We start from the raw sequence: 15,082 nt of genomic DNA on the forward strand, positions 1-15,082 counted from the left end.
AACGCAATTCCAAGACACCTCAAGAAGAGTCTCTGGAGTACAGCCAGGACTTAAAAAAGATCATTGATACATTGTAGAAATAAGGTGAGTTTATACCTGCTTAAAGTCTAAATAGACTGAAAACCAGAGAGAGCACAAAGAATCAGAAAAGTGATTTAAAAGCTTAAAAATATTCTGCTGTTTAGTAACAGCAGAAGCAGACAAACATAAAAAACAACAAAACAGAGATAGATGAATTAGGTAGTGCTTTTCTGGTAAGAGGTCATTTTAGTCTAGACAAAGACATAACCAAAATTGATAGCTGGAAGTTTAAACAAGATGGATTCATTTTAAAAATTAGACTTGACTTTCTAAGCAATAAAATATGAGCAACCACAAGCAAAACACACGGGATAGCATGGGTTCTCTACCTTGGCTTATTCAGCTCAAGATGGGATAGCGTTCTGGTATATTTCCCCGAATCCAAGTCCTTCAGTTCAAGTGGAAGGAATTACAGGTACCCAAAAGAATATAATTTATTGAAGTCATATTTTTTAGTATTCAGATTTTTTCTATTTAAGAATAATTAAAAAAAATAAAATAATATTTCAAATCATGCCCAGTAGGAGTTGTCACTATTTGGTAGATAGTAAAATCTGCATAGAGCTGTTCAAAATTTCTAAAGAGTTGTCCAGACATAATTTACGTTTACAAATTAAACTAATGTAATTATCTAATGAAAGCCTGTGAAGAGATCCGAGTAGAGTCCTCTAATGTCTGTGTTCTGCTGCTTGCACACAGTCAGCAGTGCCTATTTCATCTCACTCACATTTCTCTTTATTGCCAGTCCTTTGACTAGCAAAATGAGATGCTATTGCTGTTTTTCTTTGCTGACTGCTTTAGGAAAGGGTTCTTCTGTGTCCACCACAAGAGAATGTTGCCACCATGGTGCTGTCACCAGCCCGCCGTTATCTCTTGGCAATCACTTGGTCTTTCACCAAAACTGTCCCAGGTTAGGTGGTCTCAAGGGTTTCCACGCAGGACCCAGAAACATCCAGTAAAGAACAGACTGAGGCCTGCAGAAGGAAATGCATCAGAGATGATTTGATCCCAGGCACCATGCCCCAAAACGGGTCTGTAACTCTTCTCAATTTGAGCAAAAATTTTACCAGGAAAACAGTTGCTGGAGCCTCCCGCAGTGGCGCTGGTTATTGCTGTGTGCTGTGATGAAGGCTTATGGCCGTGCACAAGTCTGAATGTGTGAAGCAAAGTCCCTTGAAGCTGCCTACAGAAAAGTGAAGACAGCTGAAGTCATCTGTAAGCCACAGGATGTTTTATCCACAGTATGAAGTGTTGAATAATTTTGTGTCTGAGAAGCCAACATCATCAAATTCAGAGAACTCACAGCATGGGACAGATGCAGTGAGACAAAAGGATGCAAGATACTCCAAGGTGTGAAAGGGTGTTGAGAAGAGCCAGGGCCTGGAACTCCTGCTGGGTAGAGGAAGGAGAGGTTTATATGATTTATCTTTCTTGCAGGTAAGGAATCACAAGCCTATAAATCTGTCCAGGGCCCGGTATGCATTATGTGATCCACAGGCAACAAAGGGCGAGTGCTTTTGAACCTCACAGCCCTCTCCCAAATCACAGCTCCGTTTGATATTTTTTTGGCACTAAAACAGGCACAAGCTGCTCACAAGTAGAGGTTTCCTGTTCTCCAGGTAGCTCTGCTCGTTATCTGCCTCATTAAAAACAGGACTAAATCAGTGCAGAACTCCAGGACAGTCACCTGCCATGTCCCCTGACTTTGGCACCTAGCAATACCCATGGATTTGCTGCATGCTCCTGCCAGGTGGTATGCCCCCCACAGAGCTGGAGCACTCAAGCTGGAGCACTAAATGCCACAGCTGGGTGTGCTGCCCATCACCCTTCCCCCAGGAGGCTGTGAATGGCTCTGACCAGTCCATCTGCTCTTCTGCCATCACCGCTGGTCTTCAGAGCATGGTGAGACCCAAAGGGAGAACTGGCTTGATGTTGGTGGGAAGCTTCGCGTGGCTCCTGGGAAACAAGGCTTGAAAAGCACAACACGAGCTGGAAAAGTGCCCAGGCTGTCAAAACACCCAGGCTTCAGGTAGTATCTGGCCTGATGTTTGTCAGAACAAACGGCTGGACCACCAAGACATGCATGCCACAGCTCTTACACCAACACCCACAGCACAGAGCCACCGACTGACTTCAACCGGTGGAGCTTAGGGACAAAAGTGCCAATTGAGTTTGGGCATACAGAGCCACCCCATGGTATAACTCAATAATTACCTCTAGGACCAGAAACAATCTTTTTTTGTTTTGTTTGGTTTTGTTATTGGTTTTTTTTTGTTTGTTTTGTTTGTTTGTTTGTTATGTTTCTGTTTTGTTTTCAGCCAGCTTGGTTGAACTTGACCACGTGTATCTGTCTCCACATCTCCACATATCTGCAAATGTAGATAGCCAAATAAGACATTTTAACTGGACTGCCCCTGTGTACAGGCCATCAAAATGCCCTGGAGCCAAAGGTTGGGTACTAAGGAAGATGGATGAAGACAATGTAAGAGAGAAATATTTTCTTTTGATGAGAAAACTAGTTGCAATGAATGAAGTAATGTAAAAAAAATAATATTAATCAACCTGGTCAATCATCTATTACTACACAAACTTCCTTTGAAGAAATTGCCACTAAAAATGCTTATCTCGGATAACCTCTCTAGTTAAAAACATTAGAAGCAGGCAGCATAGTGTCACTTATTTTGAAGCTCTCTGACGTTTTGCATTATACAGGTTTTTAGTTGCTCATAAAACCTTGCCAGTTTCACAAGTCTGAAATTTTCCATTAGGGGTGTTGGCCTCAAACTGAATTTTTGGGAAGATTCCAGACACAGTTTTTTCAGCTGCCTAAGATCAAAACTGCAGATTTTTTTTTTCCCTTGTTAATAATAATAAATTAAACATCATAGTTACAGAAAGAAAAAAAAAAAAGTTTTGAAAAAAGATCTTATATTTAACAGCAGGGTGGTCCTTGTGTTGTGTAGGGGCCTCTGGCATCCTCTGGGGAACTGACAAGTGGTTTGGCTGCATTAAAAGCTTTGAAATACATTGGTTTACAGATATTCAGTAGACTTGTCAATATTTAGTTGCTAAAGGTAGAGTTTCCACAGGCAATTTTAGTTCTAACTCTTCCTTATCAAGTGCTGTGCATGCTGAAAGGAATTTTTAATTAGGTAGGGAGGTTAATTATTTATTCTGCAATTTCAAATAATGTCTCCTTGGTTCAAACTCCCATTGTTTTAGGGGGGAAAAGGAAAAAAAAATATTCAAGGCTTGCCCTATAATTCTATAAGCTCACTTTTCAGTTGCCTTATTTCTCCATGAGTCAACCCTACCACTTCCAGAGCTGCTGGTGAGTACATGCAGTAAGGGCGAAAGGACCGGTAAACATTCAGCTCAATACGTTGCTGGAAGACAGCCTGATAGGTTATGAAAAAGAAAAGCTAGAGAAAATTCAAACAATTAAAAGGTATTTCTATTTTCTCTTCTTAGCTAAAAAAAAAAGTTGCAAATGGCCCTGAGGGCTATCTGCTTCAGTGACTACACAAGCATTGTATTTTGAAATAGGACTGTGCCAGCCCCTCCCTGTTTCTTTAATAAATAGTTTAGCAAGACAGCAGGGCATTACAAAACAAAGCATTGCATTAAGGGACCAACTCTGTTTTCAGTGTGACTTGAATAGGAACAAAATTTGCTGCTAGAATAGCATGAACTGATTTTTAGGTTTGGATTTGTCATTTCAAAACTGTGTTACTTGCTCTCTTTCAAGCAAAGCTCTGTTGTAGCTGCAGCAGCTGTGCTCTACGTGAGCTGCAACAGTACTTTGAAACATTGAGATGTCAAATACCCTATAAAAATGAAAAGTGGGTTTCTCCAGCACAGACATGAGCAATCTCTTTCCTAAACTTGCATAAAAAATACATGTCACGACGTGAAACTTTCATATAGGACTGGACTGATGGGACTCAAGAATGGAGCAAAAGTGAAAAACAAAAACACAAATGAAACTCAAACTCCTGGAAGTAAAGCTTAAACTCCTGAAGAAACTCCTTGTTCCTCCCTGTCCTTATGTGACTTGGGATGTGGAGTCTGTGGTCTACTTAAATTGATAGTTGTTTGCGATCTGCTCAGTACGTGTGGAAGCTTGTCAATAGTCCATAAAGTTGCACCAAGTTGCACCACTAAGTACAGAGAGCCCACTCTTTTATTATTTTAGTATTAAGTGTCTAAACAGACACTTCAACGTAAAGTTATAAACCCTTTCCAAGTCAAATGTGAGGTTTTAGCTGCACGAATAAATTGCCATCGTGAGAATACATGTGGGGGAAACAGTGATAGCGTGAACTGTCATGTAAAGAAAGAACTATACCTTCAGGAAAATCGAAGTAACTTGAGATCAAAGTTTCCATAACGCTTAAACCACAAGCTTACCTTTAAGCAGATAATAGTCCCACCGGTATTAACAGGACAATCCGTGTGTCTGAGGCGTACACATGCATCGCTTGCGCGGCCGCACCAGCATGTGCAGGCTCAGCATGTTTAACACACGTGTTATCAGACAGCCAGAGAAGAGGCAAGGAGCCAAAACCATACGGAGAATATGTGAATGCTTGCAATTGTTATGGAAGAAATAATTACGCTCTCATACCTTTGTTGGTGAAAAGTATGACTCCATTTTAGATTTATAAAGGATTAAGTTGTATACAATTACTGCCAAAGGAATAAACGGGAAATGCTTTTTGCTAAACTTCATCAGCAGCATTTTGGCTGTAGGCAGGAGAAGTACAAAAGAAAAGAAAAAATATTCTACTCCTGTATGTACAGTACTAGTTACGTTAGATTAAAAAAAAAAAAAAAAAAAAAAAAAAAAAAAGCTTTTGGAATAAAAACTGCCAAAAGCTGAGACTGAATTCTGAATGCATGTAGTAGTTAGGGCTATATGGCAAATGAAACATTTTGAGATTCATAATGGATTACATAGTCTAATAGATGATTAAGCAAAACCAGGAACAAAAATGGACCAGAGAACCTTACAGCACATTTGCAGAAGAAAAAACTTTTCAGGGCTTCATCATTAAATAAACTGAAACAGTACATAAACACAGAGTCGGGTACTATTGTGCAGGGGATGAGGCTGAGGCTGTCTTTGTATTTAGAATGACTCCTGTTTGACATTTTAGATTTCTTTACAAATGTCAACCAAGAGACAATAAAAGAGAGCTGGTGCTCCAGTTAACTTGAATGCTTCAAAAGTTCCTCAGAAAAGTCCTACATAAAAAGCCTCCTAAATTGCTAGGTGGTGACAAAATCATGTAATGCAGTCTGGTGGGCCTTGTTCCTGCTGTGAGTGTGAGAACTGAAATGACTGATAGACACCTTCTTGCCTACCCTATATTTTTTTCTTTTGATATTTATTATCCTTAGGATTATGGAACATGAGGCTTAAATTTGCGGCTTTTTTTGTTTTTTGTTTTTTGTTTTTTTTTTGGTAGATGTACTGAAATATTAAAAAGAATATATATGCTGGGCTTTAGAAGCAACTTCTCGATCTGAAAAGTTGGTGTTTTCAAAATGCAGACCCTGTAAATTTTCAGCGAAGCCTTCCTCAGCACAAGTAAAAATCACATATGCACATTATTTCAACTATTTGGACTATTTTCATCCATGCTTGAGCTTGGTGTTCTAATTCCTTGTATCTTATAGAAGACATTAAATATAGAATCAGAACCATCCAGGTTGGAAAAGCCCTCCAAGATCCTTTGCTCCAACCATCCCCCTACCACCAATGTCACCCACTGAACCATGTCCCCACATCCAGCCTCTCCTTGAACACCCCAGGGACGGTGACTCCACCACCTCCCTGGGCAACCCGTCCCAGTGCCTGGCTGCTCTTTCTGAAAATAAATGTCTCCTCATTGCCAGCCTGAACTCCCCTGGCGCAACTTGAGGCCATTCCCTCTAGTCCTATCACCAGTTACCCGTGAGAAGAGGCAGACCCCCAGCTCCCCACACCTTCCTTTCAGGTACCTGTAGAGAGCAATGAGGTCTCCCCTGAGCCTCCTCTTCTCCAGACCAAACAACCCCAGCTCCCTCAGCCGCTCCTCACACATATTTATTTAAATGCTTGAAGTAATTCCTTTGACAAGATTCCTATTCCTTGCCACCAAAATTCTCCTACTTCCTCCTCCTGTGTTATACATTGCCCATGTTAGGGTTTAGGGTCTTTTGTTTCTTTGTTGTTTAATCCTTTCAAGATTAAACAGAAAGGTGAAGTTATTTATGTGCTTGTGCTCCTTACATAAGTTTTTGACTGTTACAGATGAAATGTTATTCAACACAAACAAAAAACTGTCTGAAAATGTTTATTTTGCCTGGGCTCAATCCAAAACAATGTGGAATGAGCACTCTTACTATGGCAGTAAGACGGACTGGAGACATACGGGAAATTAGATGTACACAGACAGATGCAGATTTACAGAAACAAGAACAGCAACGCCAGGACGCATTCATAATTTTAGCATCACGGTACGTGAGCATCAGCTTTTAAGCCAGCTGTGCCAGAGTAGCGGTGGTAATGGAAGAAGTGATGCGCGACAGGCCGTGCGCAGGAAGTCTGGCGGTTTGGGGACAGACCACTGGATGTAATCATGCATACACAGGCGCCATCGCATGGTCAGGAAGAGACAAGCCCTGGAAAGCAGGACTCGGTGCAATGTTTAAATATTAGTAGGAAGGGGGAGGCAGCTGTTTGAAAGTATGTAGGGGTTTTTGGCCTTGTCCTTGAAGCAAGGCGTGATGCAGAAGGGCAGGGGCGTGCATAGCCGGGGCCTCTGCCTGGTGGAGGAGCGATGGGATGGCGGCACATCAACAGGAGGGGGCAGAAGCCGCATGGAGAAACAGTGGAAGCTCCTTTTCCAGGAGCGAGCTAGAGAGAACTCGAGGGAGCAGATAGAACGCATAACAGAAGTATCATTTTAAAATGCTTGTGGATTTTTACTTTTATTATTTTTTTGTAGTAGTAGTAGAACAAAATCAGCAAAGATGTTAGCTGAAAATTCAGGCTTCGCCCTTTCAGAACGTGACCTGAGATTTGGCTGAGAAACGGCATTTCCCAAGTACGTGCTAAAAATTCAGAAATAATTAGTCTGACACGGCCCATTAACTTTGTGCCACTGCACAAGATACCTCCTTATTGTACTGAAGAAAGGCTCCGTTGCATCAGGCTGCCTTGTTAAATAATCTTGAAGTAATGCAGCCTGACAACGTCTTCAGTCAGCACTGTATCCTTCAACAATGCCTTAGTTTAACTTGAGCCAGTACAAAGCACTGTGTGACAAGTCAACCCTTCTTCCCTGTTACACCACTCAAAAGCATTCAGTGTCTCAGCCAGGAAGCCAGAAGGTGTTAAAGTATCAGAACAGCTGTTAAGGTATCAGAACCTCTAATTGCCCTCATTTTTCCCCTTCTGCATTTAATTTTGGCTACTTTAAAAGAAATCTCTATGAGATATCAGGAGAGCACTCTTCCGTGAGAACTGACCTATGAAACTGGAAGGGTTCGTACCTGAACAGCTACCTGCTTCACCACTGGTATATTTAAACTCCCACAAGAACAGATTTATGCATCAGAATATAACCACAGGGTTTTAGTAATGAGGTAGAGTTTAAACTTTTACTTTTGGAAACTAGTCCTGCATGTTGGAGCCAGACTACTTAAGAAGCATTTTCTTATTGCCTCCATATGTGAAGGGATGAAAGACACAGACTCCTGATGGCTCTTGAACAGAAGGCCTTTATTGCCCTTTTTCACTACTACATACACTTTCCCTGTAGCCCCATGCACTGTCCACATGCCCGAACCTGTCATACAGCTGGTTTGAGACCCTCAGACACGCGCCTTGAGCCAGCCAGCAACTGGCCACTGCCTAAAGCTCATCTTCAACACTGTCGCCAAGTTACTTTATCCCAGCCTTGCTCAAGTTTTTGTTTCTACCGCTTTTTCCCTCATGATCTCTAATTCAGGAACGTGTGAAACAGCACAAAGCTACCTGCAAATTCCTTTCCCATGATTCCCCTTTTTTATTTTCAACCAACCAAACGCTTTCTATAGATTTTTCTATCAATCATCGCAAACTTTGCAATAAGCACGGTACAGTAAGCAACAGGGTGAGAATCACATGCAGAATTACGACTGTAAAGCAGCGTGCCTACTGGAGTCTACATCAGTCAACAAGCCACTAAGCACTAGGGATGTTGCTTCACAGCGATGATGCTTCTCACTCACACAGCACAATCACACAGTCACGCAAAGAGGCCTCTTGCACTTCTCATTCATACCACAAGAAAATATCACTTAAAATAATTTGTCCACGGCTTCAGGAGGTCCTTGTCTACTCCCTTAGTGAGTGGCTGAGAGTGGAGACCCCTCCGAGGAAAATGCTTGGGGTGCAGTTAGGGGCGTCCATTCCACAGTCGATCCCACAGCCGAGCAGAGCAACTCCTGGCACAAGGAATGATGCTATTATAGTTTTGTATAATTGCAACAAAGAGATGCATTGCAATAAGGAGCAAGTGTGGCGTTGACCATTTGTTTCATGATCTGTTTTTTGCCTATGCAATTGAACCTTACACATGCTGTTGCTGTTACACATCCCAGGATATCCAATTCCTGCAGCTCCAATGGGGCTATCGGTAATTGGACCACCCAACCATCCCAGTTGTTCATTGCCTCTCTGGAGGCATGTCTTGTATCCGAGAGGTTCCACCCCCCCACAAGGTGTGGCCCTGTCGATGTGCTGCTAACTGAATTTGTCAGATCCTTATCTTCTAGTGGAATCTAGGCAGGTCATGAACGGATTTTGCACGCTGGCCATAGACAGACACATATCGTTTTGTCCAGTCACGTTGGTGAGGGTGATCCAGATGTTTTGTCTGGGCTGGATTGAGACCCAGGAGGAACCAAAGCTGCAGAGGTGGATGAGGACGATGGTCCCAACCATGGTCGCACACCACGAGCCAACACCCATCATGGTCCTTGTCCTGTGGAAACACAAGCGTACCCTCAACCCCAGGTTATGAAGGGATATGGTCCTTCCCAACCCCCAGTATCCAGATTTCTCATCATAACCATCGCTTCTCCTGTTGGAACGGATGTTAGTCCTGATTCCATTGATTTAAAATGCTTAATGGTGGTATTTCTTCGTATTGAAAAGGTAGTGTCAAATGATTCATGACCTATACCACTTTGTTTAATCTATTCTGCGGGGTCTCCTGTGTCTTCCCCTTTTTCTGTTTTGCCAATAAGTCCTTAAAAGTGCAGTGAACGCACTCTGCTATTGCTTGTCCTGTGGGTGAGCGTGGGAAGCTTGTCTTGTGAGTGATACCCCAGGTATGGAAAAAAAAACACGTAGAGCGGCTCACATAAGCCGGGCCATTATCAGTTTTTATTTCTTTAGGGATTCTGAGGGCGGTGAAGGCCACACAGAAAGGTATCTGTACGTGACGGCTTGTTTCGCCCATCATCGCAGAGGCCTAGAGCACACGTGAAAATCTGTGGACATATGAACGTATTTTAGCCTCCCGAACTCGGGAATGTGAGTAATGTCAGTTTGCCAAATCTGAAGAGAAGAGAGGGCTTTAGGATTAATTGTAGTTGGTGAGCCTGATTGTTATTAACAATCTGGGCAGGTCTGTACTATGAGCTTAGCATCTCCTATGGGGATGGCAAATTGTTTGGACAATGCTTTTGCTGCCTGGTGGAAGAATTGATGTGATAAACAAGCCCGGGACAACGTATTTGGCACGGGGACTTGCAATGCAATGTTGGTCAGTTGACGGGCCCGGGCTTTTCCTTCTGTAAAGAATCCCATGAGTGTTGTATGACTTCTAATGTGGATCACACAATAAGGGTGGGTACGGTGCTCTACAAGAAATAATAACTCTTTAAATTTTAAGAATAGTGCCTCGTTCTGGATGTGTTTGATCTGAGATCTTTTGATTCGTTGTGCTACTGCATAATGTGAATCAGACACAATATTTAGTGGAGCCTGGTCCTGTTGCTTGAATGCCATTACTACCACATGTAATTCTGCTATCTGAGGGGAGCCCTGTATTGCTTCTATCACATGCTGCCAGTGGCCTCCTTGTTCCCACATGACTACAGCCCTGACCCATCTGTAAATGCTGTTTGTCCTTGGACAGGGTGCCATCAATATAGCGGCTTGTCCTCAACCTGTACGTTATTAGAAAAAGTAAGCATTTTATGAGATGGGAGATGTATATCAAATTGACCATTGAAACCCGAAAGGGCTGACTGTAGCTCTAAGCTATTCTGGAGGCACCAATCAAGACAGTCTTCAACTATCGCAATGATAACGGATTTTGGCTTTTCTCCGGCCATTTCTACATGTATAATTAGTTCTCTGCCCTTCCTAATCAAATCCAAAAACATCTCAATACAGGTGGCAAGTGTCTTTGTCGGTTGGTGGGGTAGAAACACCCATTCTAATAGTAGCAATGGGTCTGTTGTGTTGGAGTCCTATTGAGCGATAATAGCTAAAGGCTGTGGATTCTGGTTGCATATGTAGAGCTGAACAGGTAAATTTTCTGCTCACCACTAGCATTGCTGGGCAGAGATCTCTTCTATATGGTGTAGTGTCACCCTGTCTTCATTAGTTTAGTGTCTTCAGCTGGCAGGGCGTATTAATATCAGTGTCCCCTTTTAACAACTCGAACAGGGGTGCTAGGGTATGGTTGTCAATTCCACATTGTGTTCTTATCCAATTTATATTGTCTATAAGTTTCTGGACATCACTGAGTGTGTGATTTTCCATTGTAATGGCTAAATTTTGGGGTTGAATACTTCGCTGCAGTATCTTCCAGCCTAAATATTTCTGAGGAGCCTCCATTTGATTTTTTTCCTGCACGATTTGTAATCCCCATTTCTGTAACTCCTGCCGTAGAACAGGCAGTACTTCCTGCGTTGTTTGTCAGACTGGAGAGCAATACGTCATCCATATAATGATAATGTATACGTGCGGGAATTGTTTGCATACGGGGCATAGTGCTCCTGCTACGTATGTTTGGCAAATTGTTGGGGAGCTTTTCATCCCTTGGGGCAGCACAGTCCAATGATACCAATCCATTGGTTCTGTCTTACTGATTTTGGGGACCAAGAATGCGAATCAAGGAGTAACAGCAGGGTGAAGCAGAATAGTAAAGAAGCAGTCCTTTAAATCGATAATTACTATATTCCAGTTTCGAGGGATCATAGCAGGAGAAGGTAATGTGGGATGGCGAGCTCCCATGTCTTCCATCGCATTGTTTATTTGACGTAAATCGTGAAGTAATCGCCATTTTCCACTTTACTTTTTAATAACAAGCACGGGTGAATTCCAGGGTCTGGTTGTGAGGGTAATGTGTCCCAGTTGTAACTGTTCTTGGACAAGTTCTTGGAGAGCAGTGACTCTTTTCTTGAACGGCCATTGATTCACCCACACAGGATTATTAGTCCTCCAGGTGAGTCTCATGCATGGTCATTTGTCAATGGTAGCTATCAAAAATTTTCTGGAAAGCTCAGGGTAAACTTGCCCTGTCCCATCACATTATAGAGCGAGCCTTCAGGAGTGTTAATGGTAAGCATATCCCGGCTCTGAAAAGTATCGGAGACACCTCCAACTCCCACAAGGCCTTTTGTGGTGGAATCTAATGGCCAACCTTGGGGCCAATCCTGAAGAGCAATTACCATGACCTCTGCCCCGGGATCCATTAATATGGTTATTTGTGCACTCAAGGGGTCACCTCTGGGTGATGAAATGTTAGAGTCAGTGTAGGTCTCTTGATGGCGATGGCCGAGGCCCAAAAAACTGATGGGGGTCCCGTCAATCCAAACCGCACGTTGTGTTGGTCGTGTGTCTCTGCTTGTGGAACTATGGCTTCAGATAGCATGAACTGTGCAATTCTAGTCTGCTTGGGTATGAGCACTGGAGGAGAGGGAGTCCATGCCATTGCTTGTGTTATTCCTTCATAATCAGCACTGATTACTCCAGGCAGCACAAAAAGACCCATTAGCGTGGTGCTAGACCGCCCTAGCAAGAGGGTGCTGCATCTCTTCCCTATTGATCCCTTTACGTTCAGAGGTATTTCACAGATCCGAATGTCCCAAAAGGTGCAGCGCATTACTGCAGAGCCATCCCATGCGGCGCTTTCTTGGGTTTGGGCTGTGAGGGAACCCATGGTGACGCAGGAGCAGGGGGAGGCTGTGGTTGCGGCCCAGTAGTCATCACCGCCTGCCCCAGTGACTTCCGCGAGGACAGCCCGGCCACTGGTGTCATCGTGCGGCCCTGTCCCGCGCTCCGCTTGCCGTGTCCCCGCCGCGGCTGTGAAGGCTGACCCTCTGCGTTGTGCTTCCAGCGGCACTGCCTAGCCCAGTGCCACCCCTTGCCACACCGTGGGCAGATGGTGGGAGGCGCAGGGTTACCACGTTCCCCCCCGGCTCCTCGCTGTGGGCATTGGGTGGCACAATGCCCCGTGGCTCGGCAGTGGAAGCACCGCTCACCCCCGCTTTTAAGCGCGGCAGCAAAAGCTGCGGCCAAAGCGGCAGCGTGACGGTCTATGGACCCAGCTCGACTGCAAGCCTTTATCATTTGCACCAACGTAGTGTTAGCAGGCAGGGCTCGGAGTATTTTCTTACAGTCTGCGTTTGCGTTTTCCACTGCCAGTTTTAGCGTAAGGACCTCCTTCGCCTGGCGGTTGTCAATTTGTCTGTCCAAAGCGCCCCGCAGTCTGCCAATGAACCCCATGTAGGGCTCGGTAAGGCGTTGCCTGACGCTGGTGAACGGTGGCTCGGCTTCTCCAGCTCCAGGCAACTTCAGCATGGCCTGCAGGGCCAGGGAGGCGGCCTGCCGCAGGATGGCGGCGTTGAGCCGAGCCTGCAGCCTCGGGTCCAGGAACGGCCCCGTCCCCATCAGCTGTGGGACCCCGGCCCCGCGGAGGGGGTCACCGGGCTGCCGCTGCATGTTGCCCAGGGCGGCTAACCTGCACCCTGCTTCCCATGTTTGCTCCCAGAGCAACTTGTGTTTCGGCGTTAAAATCAGCGCGGCTATCTGACGGCAGTCGTACGGCACCAGCAGCTGGCCAGCCATAACATACTCCAACAACGACTGAGTGAATGGTGCGCGTAGTCCATGCGTGCTCACAGCCTTCCTTAATTCTTTAATTAGGTCCCACTGGAAGGCATTACCGGGGGTAGGCAAGGCAGGAGCCGAGGGGTTCAGCAGCGGTCTGCGGCCCCCCTCCTTGTCATCCCCCAGGTCTATCAGCTTGCACCTCCCTGGTGACCTTGCAGGCTCTGATCTCGGTTTGGCTGCTGTTACGGCCTGGGCAGCAGTGCTCTGTACTGTCTTTTCTGCCTGCCACGATCTTAAAGTCTCAGTCACCAGCCACCACGTAGTAATCACCTCAGCAGCATCAGTATCCCCCCTGGACGCTGCTTGCCATAGTATTTTCCCCGCTTGGTCCCAAGTTTTTACATCAAATACTGTGGAAGCCATTGAGGGGAACCCTTGTTTTCGCAAAAATTTCAATAGTAGCTTTATCTTAAATGGCTCATTTTTTACTCCCCTCTCTTTTAGGAGTTGCGTTAGTAGTTTCACGATAGCCTCTTCCTCTGGCGAAAGGCTAGAAAGGCCAGCTCCCATGATTAACGCCCAGCCGCTCACCTGTCCTTCAGGCCATGTCCCGGGGCTGAAGCTGCAGTCCAGCTGCCAGCTTGACTCCTTCGGCTGGGTTCCCTTCAGACGCTCCTGCAGCGCTGCTCCTCCCACCTCGGGGTCACCATTGAAGGGATGCAAGACACAGACTCCTGGTGGCTCCTGAACAGAAGGCCTTTATTGCCCTTTTTCACTACTACACATACTTTCCCCATAGCTCCACACGCTGTCCACGCGCCCGAATCGGTCATACAGCTGGTTAGAGACCCTCAGACACGCGCCTGGAGCCAGCCAGCAATTGGCCACTGCCCAAAGCTCATCTTCAACACTGTCGCCAAGTTACTTTATCTCAAACTTGCTCAAGTTTTTGTTTCTACCGCTTGTTTCCTCATGATCTCTAATTCAAGGACATGTGAAACAGCATGGAGCCACCTGCGAATTCCTTTCCCACGCATATGTATGATTACAAACCAAGCTTTCCCCAAACCTCCTCTTTTTAAGGTACGAAAAGCAGAAAAAAAAAAATCACCCTAATTTTTTGTTGAATCTAAGCCTACTCATCCTTTTAAGACTTTATATGTTCCTCAGCATTTTATAAGTTTCTTCAAAGAAAGGACCTCAATAAACATCACACACAAATACAAGCTTTTAGCTTTCTTTATCCCTTTGCTGCATCACAGAATTAGTTTCCTGCGTATCCATTCACTGTCCTTTATGCATTGAGCAAGTGCTGCATGTATGCAATACCCTAACCAACAAACATACTAAAGCATTAGAGAAAATACCAACATGTTACTAAGATAATGACATTTTTTCCCCAGTATTTTTGTGAAATCATGGCTTTGCAAGCTAGCTTTTAAACTGTTAACAGCAGCACCACCACAATTCTGTGAAATGCTCTCTTCATGTTACCTCCTTGTTGCACAACCAGCCTCGTATCCTAGGAAATGGCCATGCAGACGCTCTGCAGACACTCGGGGGCATGCCTCCTTTCTTTAATCAGCTCAGACTAACTCTCAAAAATAATTAAAAAGTAGAAACAGCCAGAATCTTGGGGAAGGAAAAATAGAGATGTTTTGATTTTATGGTTTTACTTTTTTTTTTTTATTTTTTTTTTAAATACACGCTGCTTGGACTCACAATACTACACTTACACCATCCTGACTTTAATTGCATTACCAGTGTGAATTAATGGACCTGTGCAACTGATGTATGCACATGGACTGGAATTTATTTTTAGTTTAATGGAGATAGAGCACAACGGTATAAAGTCTTAAGTTACATTAGATACCTAAGGAAATGAAGGCTAATTTC

This window comes from Anas acuta, chromosome 1 (assembly GCF_963932015.1).
Source record: "Anas acuta chromosome 1, bAnaAcu1.1, whole genome shotgun sequence".
Lineage (NCBI taxonomy): Eukaryota > Metazoa > Chordata > Aves > Anseriformes > Anatidae > Anas > Anas acuta.